General features: G+C 42.3%; 1 non-coding gene across 1 annotated transcript; it reads left to right on the forward strand.

Annotated features, from left to right (window-relative positions):
- Positions 1-10,151: 10,151 nt before the first annotated feature.
- Positions 10,152-10,224, forward strand: Trnaa-cgc (transfer RNA alanine (anticodon CGC)). Its single transcript has one exon. It is a non-coding gene; the product is annotated as a tRNA-Ala (tRNA).
- The last annotated feature ends 905 nt before the right edge of the window (positions 10,225-11,129 follow it).

The following is an 11,129-nucleotide window of genomic DNA, read 5'->3' on the forward strand; positions in this document are numbered from 1 at the left end:
AAAAATTATTCAGACAAAATTTAATTTATATAAAGTAAGTTTTCTCTTCCTCCAAATGAGACAAAGACTTTAACTGACAGAGACACTACCTTACAAAAGATCAAACAATGACATCAAAGTTCTTACAAAGGAAAAAAAACAAACACTCTTATGGTATCGATACAGTCAAATAATATTTGCAACAGTTTAACTACAGAATGTCAAGTAAAACAAAAAGGCAAAATAAATTAATAGAACCTTAGAGCTCTGGTGTTACAAGACACTTGGAACGTAGACATGTCATTGGATATCACCAGTTCGACCCTCCTAAAGCTGCCCACGTCGAAAGTTGGTGATGTGAATGTGAAATGGAAACGCAGAGGGACTTGAAGGCCAGGTAAACCTCATTTACCGAAGGACAGGGACCGTCGAGCATTGTGCAGGATGGCTGTACGAAATCGCATGATGTCAGCGGAAGGAACCAATCGTGAGCTCCAAAGGGCTACCAGCAGTCCAGCTAGCACAATGAGGGAGCGTAAAGAGTTAACAAGGACACAAGAGTGAAGCTGTTCACATTTCTGTAGTTAGTGCTAATGGACGCTTGAGGCGATGTCAAGAGCGTCGCCACTGCACACTGGAAAGATGAGTCACGCTTTATCGTTTAGCGTTTGAAAGTGCCTGGACAACGTTACCTGCCACCACGTGTAGTGCCAACAGTGAAGAGCGGAAGAGGCGGCGTTACGATGTGGAGGTGTTTCTCGTGGTTACGGCGTGCTTCCCGTATTACACCTCAGAAATAGCAAAATGCTGACGGATACAAACACATTTTATAGCATACTGTGTTGCGTACAGTAGAGGAACAGTTTGGAAACGGAACAGTTCGGAAACGACGATCGTTTATATCATGGAATACCTGTAGCCTGGGTCAGAACGTCGACTTCTCTCCAGACACTAGCGTCCAACGTCACTACCGTAACTGGTTTTGGCTCTACATCTACATCATCTACAACAGTACTAAGCACATCACATGATGATCTGTTACTTCTGGTACCACTATCTGATACCCATTTCCCTATTCCATTCACGAATGGCTCTTGATAAGAATTATTGTCGTTAAGCATCTGTATTACCTCAAGTTCCTCTAGTTCTCTAGCCGTGGTCATTTCGCGAGATATATGTGGGAGGAAGTAATATGTCGTCTGACCCTTCCGGAAAGTACTCTATAGAAGTTTCAGTAACAAACTTGTCTGTGATGAACAACACCTCTCTTGTAGCGTCTGCTACAGAATTTTGTTGAGCATCTGTGTAACGATCCTGTGACGAAACGCACCGTTCTTCATTTGCTTCTTTCTATGACTTCTATCAGCCCTACCTGGTAAGCGTCGCACAGCACTCAAGAATTGATCGAACAAGCGCCCGTAAGTCACTTTCTCCGTGGATGACTTACATTCCTTTAAGATTCTTCCTGTGAATCTCAGTTAGCATCTGCTTTTCCTCCTATATGATTTATGTGGGCATTCCACTGAGGTTGCTCCGAATAGTTACTCCTGCATACTTTACGGTAGATATTGTTTCCAGCAATTTGCCATCAATAATGCAGGTGTGCGATAGTGGATTTCTTTTCATACATATGCGTAAAATGCTACATTTATTGACGTTCTGCATCAGTTACCAGAGCCTGCACAGTTCATCAATTCTCCACATGTCAGTCTACAAATCGGTACTGTCTTCTGGCATTGCTACTTTATTATAATCAACCGCCTCATCTACGAACAGTCTTGGAGAGTTTCCGACGCTTCCTACTAGATCATTTTTACATACATTGTAAACAGTAACGGTCGTATCACACGCCAGGAGGAGGAAAAATAAGCTGCCATTCCTCCACAGCCGGCCGTGGTGGCCGAGCGGTTCTAGGCGCTTCAGTCTGGAACCGTGCGACCGCTACGGTCGCAGGCTCGAATCCTGCCTCGGGCATGGATGTGTGTGATGTCCTTAGGATACTTAGGTTTAAGTAGGTCTGAGTTCTAGGGGACTGATGACCTCAGAAGTTAAGTCACATAGTGCTCAGCGCCATTTGAACCATTCCTCCACAGACATAATAAAAGTGATGAGTGGATACACCACATATTAGAGTCCGCTAACAGGTATTCTGATATCTATGATCAGTTAGTATATTGCGACACGAGTCAGTGCTGAGATTTCAGTCAGTTGAAGACATAGTCTGTCAATGACTCCGCGATCGTCTTGTGGTACGTTATTTGTAAGGATTTGTGTCGATGTCACACACATATATATACACACACACAATTCACTATTACCGGTTTAGGCTACTGCCATCTTCAGATCTATTAAGAATAACAAACAGTGGAGTAACCAACTAAGTTCAATAAGCTGAAGCAAAATCTGTAGCAAGCCTGATGATACACACAAAAAAAAAAAATTGTTAACAGCCATGCATACCAGCCATACATAGCATAAAATATTCTGATGTAGGAATCAATCTCAAACTATATAAATGAGGGTATATAGTAAGTGCTGGTGATAGCCTGGATGCATCTGACATTTATACAAATTACTGATGCCACCAGAGGGTGCTATAGTTGGGGTACATGAGTAACCAGAATCGTAAATTTAATAGTTAAAATGCAGTATGCGTAAACATTCGTTAAAATTGCTTCACATGGCATCATGAACGTCTGACAATAAAACATGGCCGTCCTCGGTAGTATAGTGGTTAGTATCCCCACCTGTCTCGCGGGAGACCGGGGATCGATTTCCCGCCGTGGAGAGGTGATTTTTATTCCACAGGGAGTGGCCGTGCGGTTTGAGGCGCCGTGTCACGGATTACGCGGCCCCTGCCGCCGGAGGTTCGAGTCCTCCTTGGGGCATGGGTGTGTGTGTTGTTCTTAGCATAAGTTACTTTAAGTTCGTTTAAGTAGTGTGTATGTCTAGGGACCGATGACCTCGGCAGTTTGGTCCCTTAGGAGGAAAAGAAATCATGAACTGACATACAATATATGGAACTAGACCCATACTTAAAACCTATATAAAAAGTGTGAAGAGTAATAATCGGAACCTCGTAGCCTGGCAAAATACATAACACACAAATGTGTCAAAACAAGAATAAAACTTTAAAAATAACATCACATCTATAAATCGAAGCTTTCCAGCACGATCAGGCGATGAAACCATATCCGTAAGTGTAAGGTAGTTAACAAAACAGTGACTGTTAATTAAAAATCCGGGATGGGATGTCAATGGCGCCGTCTCGTGGCTTGCTTTTCTGTGGCGAAGCTTGAGGAAGAAGGCCCAGTCGACTTCTCGCTGGTGACCGACCGCCCGCCAAGCTCCTGCGGCGCTCGACGCTGCTACAACTAGTAGGTTTCCGAATACATCAGAATAAACATTCAGCTTAAACTCGTTCTGTTCATTCAACAGTAATTCCAATTTCTGTTTTCTCTGTACACAAATTTCCATTTCGTCGAGAAGGTTGCTACCTTATGCAATACTCCCATATGTTTCCTGCCGAATGTTTTTTTTTATCCAAATGTGTTCCTTTATAAAAATGTGCATCGAAAGGATTCGTATTTTGGCTATATGTGTTCTCTCTAAAACGACTCTTGAAATTCCTTCCTGCCTGACCGATGCAAGACTTGTCACAGTCTTGGAAGTTGGTCTTGGAATTCTAAGTTTTTGTTGTTTTTTCCTACTTTGTGGCGCAGCCCAGAGCCAGCTGTTCCTTTCGTGTAAAATCCAGTTTTTTTTTTTACATTCGTTTACTGGTTTTTGCTGAAAAGTTTTTCATTAGGAGACACTCTTTTGTTAATTACCTCACACTCACGGTTACAGTTTAATTGTTTGGTCACTCTCGAATGTCTCGATTTGTAGATGTGATATAATTTATAAACCTTTATTCTCATTTTTACACAGTTTGTGTTATTTACTTTGCCAGACTAGGAGCTTCCCATTACTACTCTTTACGCTTTTCATGTGGATTTTAAGTATGAATCTAATTCTACATGTTGAATATCAGTTCATGTTTCATTGTCAGACACTGATGTTGCCATGCGAAGCAATTTTAATTAATGACCTACGCATACTACATTCTAACTTTTAAATTTACGATACTGGTTACTCATGTACCCAAGCTATAGCGACCTCTACCGTCCTCAGTTATTTGTATAAATACCAGATGCATCCAAGCTACCACCAGCACCTACTATGTAACTGCAAGTATAGATTTTAACCGTGATTCCCGCATTGGAATATGTTATGGTATGTGTTTCTGGTATGTATGACTGTTAACAATATAAATACTTTTTTTTATTTTTATGTACCATCGGGTCTGTTACAGATTTTCTTCACCTTATTGAACTTAGCTGATTGCAGCACTGCTTTTTATTCGTATCTCATATGAAGATGGCAGTAGCCGAAACCGGTAATACTGGATTGTAAAAAAAAAAAAAAAATCAAGACGGACTTTTATAAATATACTGATTTTTCTAGCTAAAGTGATACTGAAAGAAATAGTATAGCATGGACAGGCTAGGGATATGAGCTTACTGTGTGCGTGATAATAGAGGATACAGTAGCTATGCTAAAAAGAATAGAAATAGCTGGAGAGTGACATAAATGGACAGCTGGATCAAACCAACATTACAATCAGAGAGGAAATCAGTTTTTTTAAAAGTGTTCACAAGTTGAAAACAAATAGTCCGATTCATTTATTTTATGCCCAAACAAACAGTTACCGACATACTGTAGTCGTAAAACATATTCTGACGTTGTAACGTGTTAGCTAACTACATTCACAATGCAGCACAGATCTTTCCTTTCGGCTTTTCATGGACGAAAGGGCCGAGTGAAGGCTGTTACTCCGTTATTCGTCCACCGGCGGAACACGACGAGGTCCATTTATCACAGTGCTGCCCATATTGACCGCTCCTGAGCGAAGCATATTGTCAGCGATGATTCATTACTCTAAGCTATAGCGTCATTGTCGGCTAACGTAAGATACCAAAAAAAATGCAACTTAACATATTTGTCTACAAATAACGGACTTTGTTTGATGAACACTGCAAATGAAATACTTGTTCACATCTAAATAACTGGAAATAAGTCTATGGATAATCACTTTACATGAAGAGGAATTTTACGCTAAGTTAGTGATAACATAAGAATCGTAAGTGAGAGATTGGAACATTGGATCTTCCAAACACCAGAGTTCAATTTCCGGTAAACCAGTTTATTTGGTTTGTGATTAACAGGATCCGCCTTCTAGTAAATGACAGCCGCCTATTTGTGTGGTAGTCGGTCACAGGTCTGTTTAGCAGGCGGCAAGGCAAGCATGAGAGCGAACCCTCGCTAGTAGTGAGCGCTGGCTGTAAAATGTGGCTGTCAGACGCCATTACGTAGAGCAGGAGAAGCGCAAATTACTCGCTGTCTTCAGAGGAATGACGATATGTTAGGTTCACCGTAGTTTTAAACGCAAACGTACATAAAGAATAGCGCAGTGCTTAAATTGGAAAGAAGCTTTTTTTAAAATCGATGAGTAGCAGCATTATGTCCGGGTAACGAACTTCCAAGTGAAAGTCAGACGCATCAATACCATTTGATTACACGTCAGTTCAGGATGTGTAGCATAGATGCGGTTAGCGGCCGCAGAATAGATTCGTTGACGATATTTTCTCGTGCCGAGCTGCCTTGTTCCTATTGCTGCTCCCCTCCTTCCCTTCCCTTCCCTTCCCTTTCATTTCCGTATTCCATTATGTGCTGCGAGCGGGCCAGTTGCTCACTGCTGATGTGTGAGAGTGAGCCGGCTCTGTAAGGTATGTTCCAAACTGATAATACACAGGACGCTCAATAATTTCTTCTAAAACGCAGCTCGATAAGAGAAGTAATGAAATCAGAGTCTGCATCAGCAACTATCAGATGCAGGACACTGATGTTTATAGTAAAAACACGAGATGCTTCTATGAGCATTGTGAAGGAAATTTTCGTTATGGCGGTAATTATTTTCGTGTGGCTTGATAAGAAACAGTTTTAGCTCTATAGTGCCATAGCGATTGCTTGACTACTCACATAGACTGATTGGAGCTGTGTCCAGAATGCCAGATGGCGCTCAGGAGTGTTGAGGGCAGCTAATCAGAGGGCGTCGGAAAAGCCGTCATCTCGGTGGAGTGTTCCACAAACCATTTTTAAGTTTTTGAATCTATGGAGTGAAAGTTCGTCATATTGAAAATAGAAGTGCCATACTCCTTGGCAGAGCGTAGGGGAACGATGCGGGAGATCCGCACCGCCGTACTAGGCAAAGTCATAGTGGAGGAGGTTCGCCATTACCTTGCTCCGACCGTGATGGGCGTCTGTGATGATTATGACGACACAACAACACCCAGTCATCTCGAGGCAGGTGAAAATCGCTGACCCCGCCGCGAATCGAACCCGGGACCGCGTGCTCGAGAAGTGAGAACGCTACCGCGAGACCACGAGCTGCGGACTTGAAAATAGAGATCACCTGCAAGATACAAACACGAATTACCTCGAGAGCCGTCCGTAACTGACGGCTCGCGAAACACGAGTAAAGTAGGGATCCGTCCACATTGTGTTAAGAGCGAATCATTTCCGTAAGATAACAAGTGTCTCACAGAATCTGTTGAATATGACATTTAGAAGAGCCACTGAAGGAAGCCGCACTTAGGCGCGTGATGCTGTTAGCGAGAACAGGAAATATCCAATGAAAATGTTGTTCCTGACATTGTTTTGGTGGAAGGCATGGATGCTCAAACAATTTCGTGAAGTGGCTGGGAGTTCGCGAAATCGATAGCAGTCGGTGGCCAACGCTCGCGGGAGGAGGATGGGAGCCGTTGCTCTAATGAGGCAGAGGTGATGTTTCAAGGGTGTTAAGTGTATCCAGTCATCAGTGAAGCTCTTTTGCCACTAAGAAGAGGTTCCAAATGTTCTCAAGTGTTTTCTCGTGCATCGGCATAGACTTTACTTCAGCATCTACCTTTCTAGACTAGTGTTACTGTTTAATGAGTGAGGATATGCTCGGTAGGAATATATCGAATAGCAGAGCCTGGAACCATTAGCTGGCATTAGGTGGTGTTCGATAAACGAAGTGGACTTAGCGAGGTCTAACAGAACACAATTAATTTTATGTGTTCCGGGTAAACTTGATGTATGGTGCTTCTATACCGACTTATTTTCAACTTCAGCTTGTTCCGTTAATGGAGGAGATTATAGAAGGCAATTGCTAGAAACCAGTTAGATGTGATTCTTCACTCGATTTCCGGCCTGGTCCAGCAACAGTAATCGAACTATTTGGACTGAAACCTTAAATTAGTAGAAGGGTGCGTTAAGTATGAAAATTTTCGCAAACCCCCAACAACTGATGCTGTTAGCCATATATCCTCGTATCTCCCTGTAGCTCATAAACTGAGTTTCTTTTTGCCCATGATTTATTGAGTGACTAGAATTCCGCTAAGTAACGAATCTTTAAAACTTGAGATGGATCATTTGAAATATATCGCATACTCTAATGGCTATAGTAACAGTCTTATAGATAGGATGCATCGTTCGAAATTAGCCAATATCAACAGTATGCTCCGCAATTCTCATAAGACGTCCGAGTGTACTTACACCATTTTGCCATTTGTGGGTAACAATCACACACGTTTGTAGGTTTTAGAATCTATTATTCCACCTGGTACTGGATTCAATATGAGTCTATCCATAACAAACTACCTGGCAGAGATCGCTTAGCTCATTCTGCTGTCTATAAACTGACATGCCCCCAGTGCCCTCGCGCATACATCGGACAGACAAGGTAGAACGCGTTTCCGTGAGCAATTACTTACGAGACGGCCAGCTGTGAAAATGAGTTCTTCGTTTGGGGATCACCTAAAGGTTAGAGGACACGTCAAACAACCAGTAGATTCGATGCTAATCCTTCACATGGCAACTAAGGGTAAAAGGTTAACTCTACTAGCAGAATTTGAAATAACAAAATTTTTGAAGCATTCGGAAGATTTGAGTCCTAGTGAGTAACTTATTACTAAGAACAAAATTTTTTCTGGCCCTGTTATGATACATTTAAAAAATTTCAATTGCCTCTTCCTCTACGGCCAAGTAACCACCAGCAGGATTGCCCTTTACACCGGCCGCTGTGGCCGAGCGGTTCTAGGCGCTTCAGTCCGGAACCGCGCAAGGATGTGTGTGATGTCCTTAGTTTAGTTAGGTTTATGTAGTTCTAAGTCTAGGGGACTGATGACCTCAGATGTTAAGTCCCATAGTCCTTAGAGCCATTTGAACCATTTGATTGCCCTTTGCCACCGGTTATTATTACTTCGTGTTTACTCCTTTGATTTTCAACTTCATTTTTGCTTTAACCACTTTTAAAGCTTTACTTAATGACTATCACTTCATTTAAACTATGTACTTCTGACACTATCTTGTACCTTGGTTTTTAATTATCCTTCAGGACGTAAATGACGACCACACACTAGGTACAACTGGCGCTTACATTCAGCTGTTCATTCACATTAGATCACCACGCTGCTCACTGGTGCAGCCAACGCGCTGCATAGCGCAGTTATTACTTCCTATTTTGCGATATGCTTGTTCACCGCAAGCCTATGCACACAATGTTTTCTCCACTATTTGATTAGTGTGAGTGCCTAATAACTCCCGGTTAGGTTCTTCGTGCCCACAGTTACGGGAAGTCCGTTCTAGTAGTTATCTGTTTCAGAAGGAATTCCTTCAGTATTTATAGTATTTATTTACGTTTCCAGGCTCCAGGCTTCCAGTTTTATATTCGACTTCTGCTATTACGCCCCACTGAATATATATATATATATATATATATATATATTGATTAGTGCAGTTTACGTTGTCTAAGGCAGATACACAAACTCTGAAGTTGTGCCACTAGCACTAAATGCATAAATGTTACATTAAATACCTGGAATAGATACTGACTTTTTATTAAAAAAACAGAGGTGGTGTTTTGCCCGTTTCTGGTGCACGTTTTCCAATTTTTTTTTTTTAAATAGTGGGATGAGATTGTACATTTATTTTGGATATATGACTAATGGCAATGTAGACCGTGTCTCGTGGCTCAGAGGGCGTCTTCGACCCCTATTGAGACTGATTTAATAGTGTAACAGTGCAGAGTGTTCATCCGCGTCCGCCAATAAACGGTTCCGAGTAAATCAGTACAACCGCACGTCGCGTAATATGTCTCTGCGCGCGGCACATCTCTATGATTGTGTGCATTTTGGACGCAACCGCTAATGGGTATTCGTGCGACGCCACGGGAGCTTCGATGGCGAGAAGGTTCAAAAAAATGGCTCTGAGCACTATGGGACTTAACTTCTGAGGTCATCAGTCCCCTAGAGCTTACAACTACTTAAACCTAACTAACCTAAGGACATCACACACACCCATGCCCGAGGCAGGATTCGAACCTGCGACCGTAGCGGTCGTGCGGTTCCAGACTATAGCGCCTAGAACCGCTCGGCCACTCCAGCCGACGTGGCGAGATGGAAGGTACGTTTCAGTGTGTTTCATCGTGACCTGTCTATCCGCTATTACAGTCCTCGACTGACAACGGTGAACTGTGTCATCTACGCATTGTGCCCAAGGCGAATTAAGCAGGTGGCGATGGTATTTATCGAGTAGAGGTAGTGATGGATCTCTTTCACTCGGTGGCATGTGACACGCTCGACTATTCCGTTCTCCGTAACGACAAGAGTGTACATGTTTCAACTCAGCAGCCATCTACAATTCAGTTTTTCCTTAGGGAGTACTTATGTCTTAATGACTATGCCTTTGCAACCATATTGTTAAATATTTTTTCCGTTGCAAGTTTCCAAGAAAAACAGTCATAACTTCTGTAAGACACACTTTAAATAAGCCAAGTCCCATACGTAACTGCTTTGTTTGCTATTTTGTTTTTTTATTGAAATTTTCAGATGATGAGTTAAAAATATACTTCCATTGCCGTCTTTTCAATGGACTTTTTACTAAGCCAATGTACATTTCGAAGTCACAGCTTGACCAGCAGGGATTCAGTTCTGACGTAAGGACCTTCATTGGGATGTCAGCACTCTAAAAGGGCACATTGTAGTTGGTATAATGTGTTCCCAATTACAAATTGAGAAATTGTAGACCCGAGCGAGGTGGTGCAGTGGTTAGCACACTGGACTCGCATTCGGGAGGACGACGGTTCAATCCCGTCTCCGGCCATCCTGATTTAGGTTTTCCGTGATTTCCCTAAATCGTTTCAGGCAACTGCCGGGATGGTTCCTTTGAAAGGGCCCGGCCGATTTCCTTCCCAATCCTTCCCTAACCCGAGCTTGCGCTCCGTCTCTAATGACCTCGTTGTCGACGGGACGTTAAACACTAACCACCACCACCACCATGAGAAATTGTAATGGAATACATAGACACCAAGAGATGCAGATTTTCGTAAAACTTACAGCATACAAACAAATATTGCTGATTTCTTTTGCTTAACCATCACAATGGTGTAACTTCACCTATCGTTTACACTGTTGCATCAACATACACAGTTTTCAAATATGCATATTTCTGAAGTACAGAGATAACAGGTAATATACAGTTCATGCAACACAGTTTAAATTTCAAACAAATAATTCGCTATTTTATTCCTGCACATATATTCGTATTTATTCCTGTATGGAAACCACACGATTGTTAAGTAATTCGCAATTTTCTAAAAGCTGTAATACCAATGTTAATATATCAGCCATTTACAAATAGCAAAAAAAATATTTGTTGTCTTTGAGTAAGTAAAGTCGTTTGGCGTGTTTGCCTTCTTGGAAAGGTTTTCCTTGTGCTTCGCTTCCGCAGGCATCTTTCCGTTGCGAAGTATGAGCTGTGTATGTAAGTGGGACTGTTAAGTGTAAATGACAGAAATGGATGAGTGTGTAGCTTAGTGTCACGTTCGTATTGGGGATGATGAGAGAAGGGAGAGGGTAAGTAAGTGTCGTGTGGACTAGGGCCTTCCGTCGGGTAGACCGTTCGCCGACTGCAAGTCTTTCCATTTGACGCCACTTCGGCGACTTGCACGTCGATGGGGATGAAATGATGATGATTAGAACAACACAACACCCAGTCCCTGAGCGCAG

This window comes from Schistocerca serialis, chromosome 3 (genome assembly GCF_023864345.2).
Source record: "Schistocerca serialis cubense isolate TAMUIC-IGC-003099 chromosome 3, iqSchSeri2.2, whole genome shotgun sequence".
NCBI classification, from domain to species: domain Eukaryota; kingdom Metazoa; phylum Arthropoda; class Insecta; order Orthoptera; family Acrididae; genus Schistocerca; species Schistocerca serialis.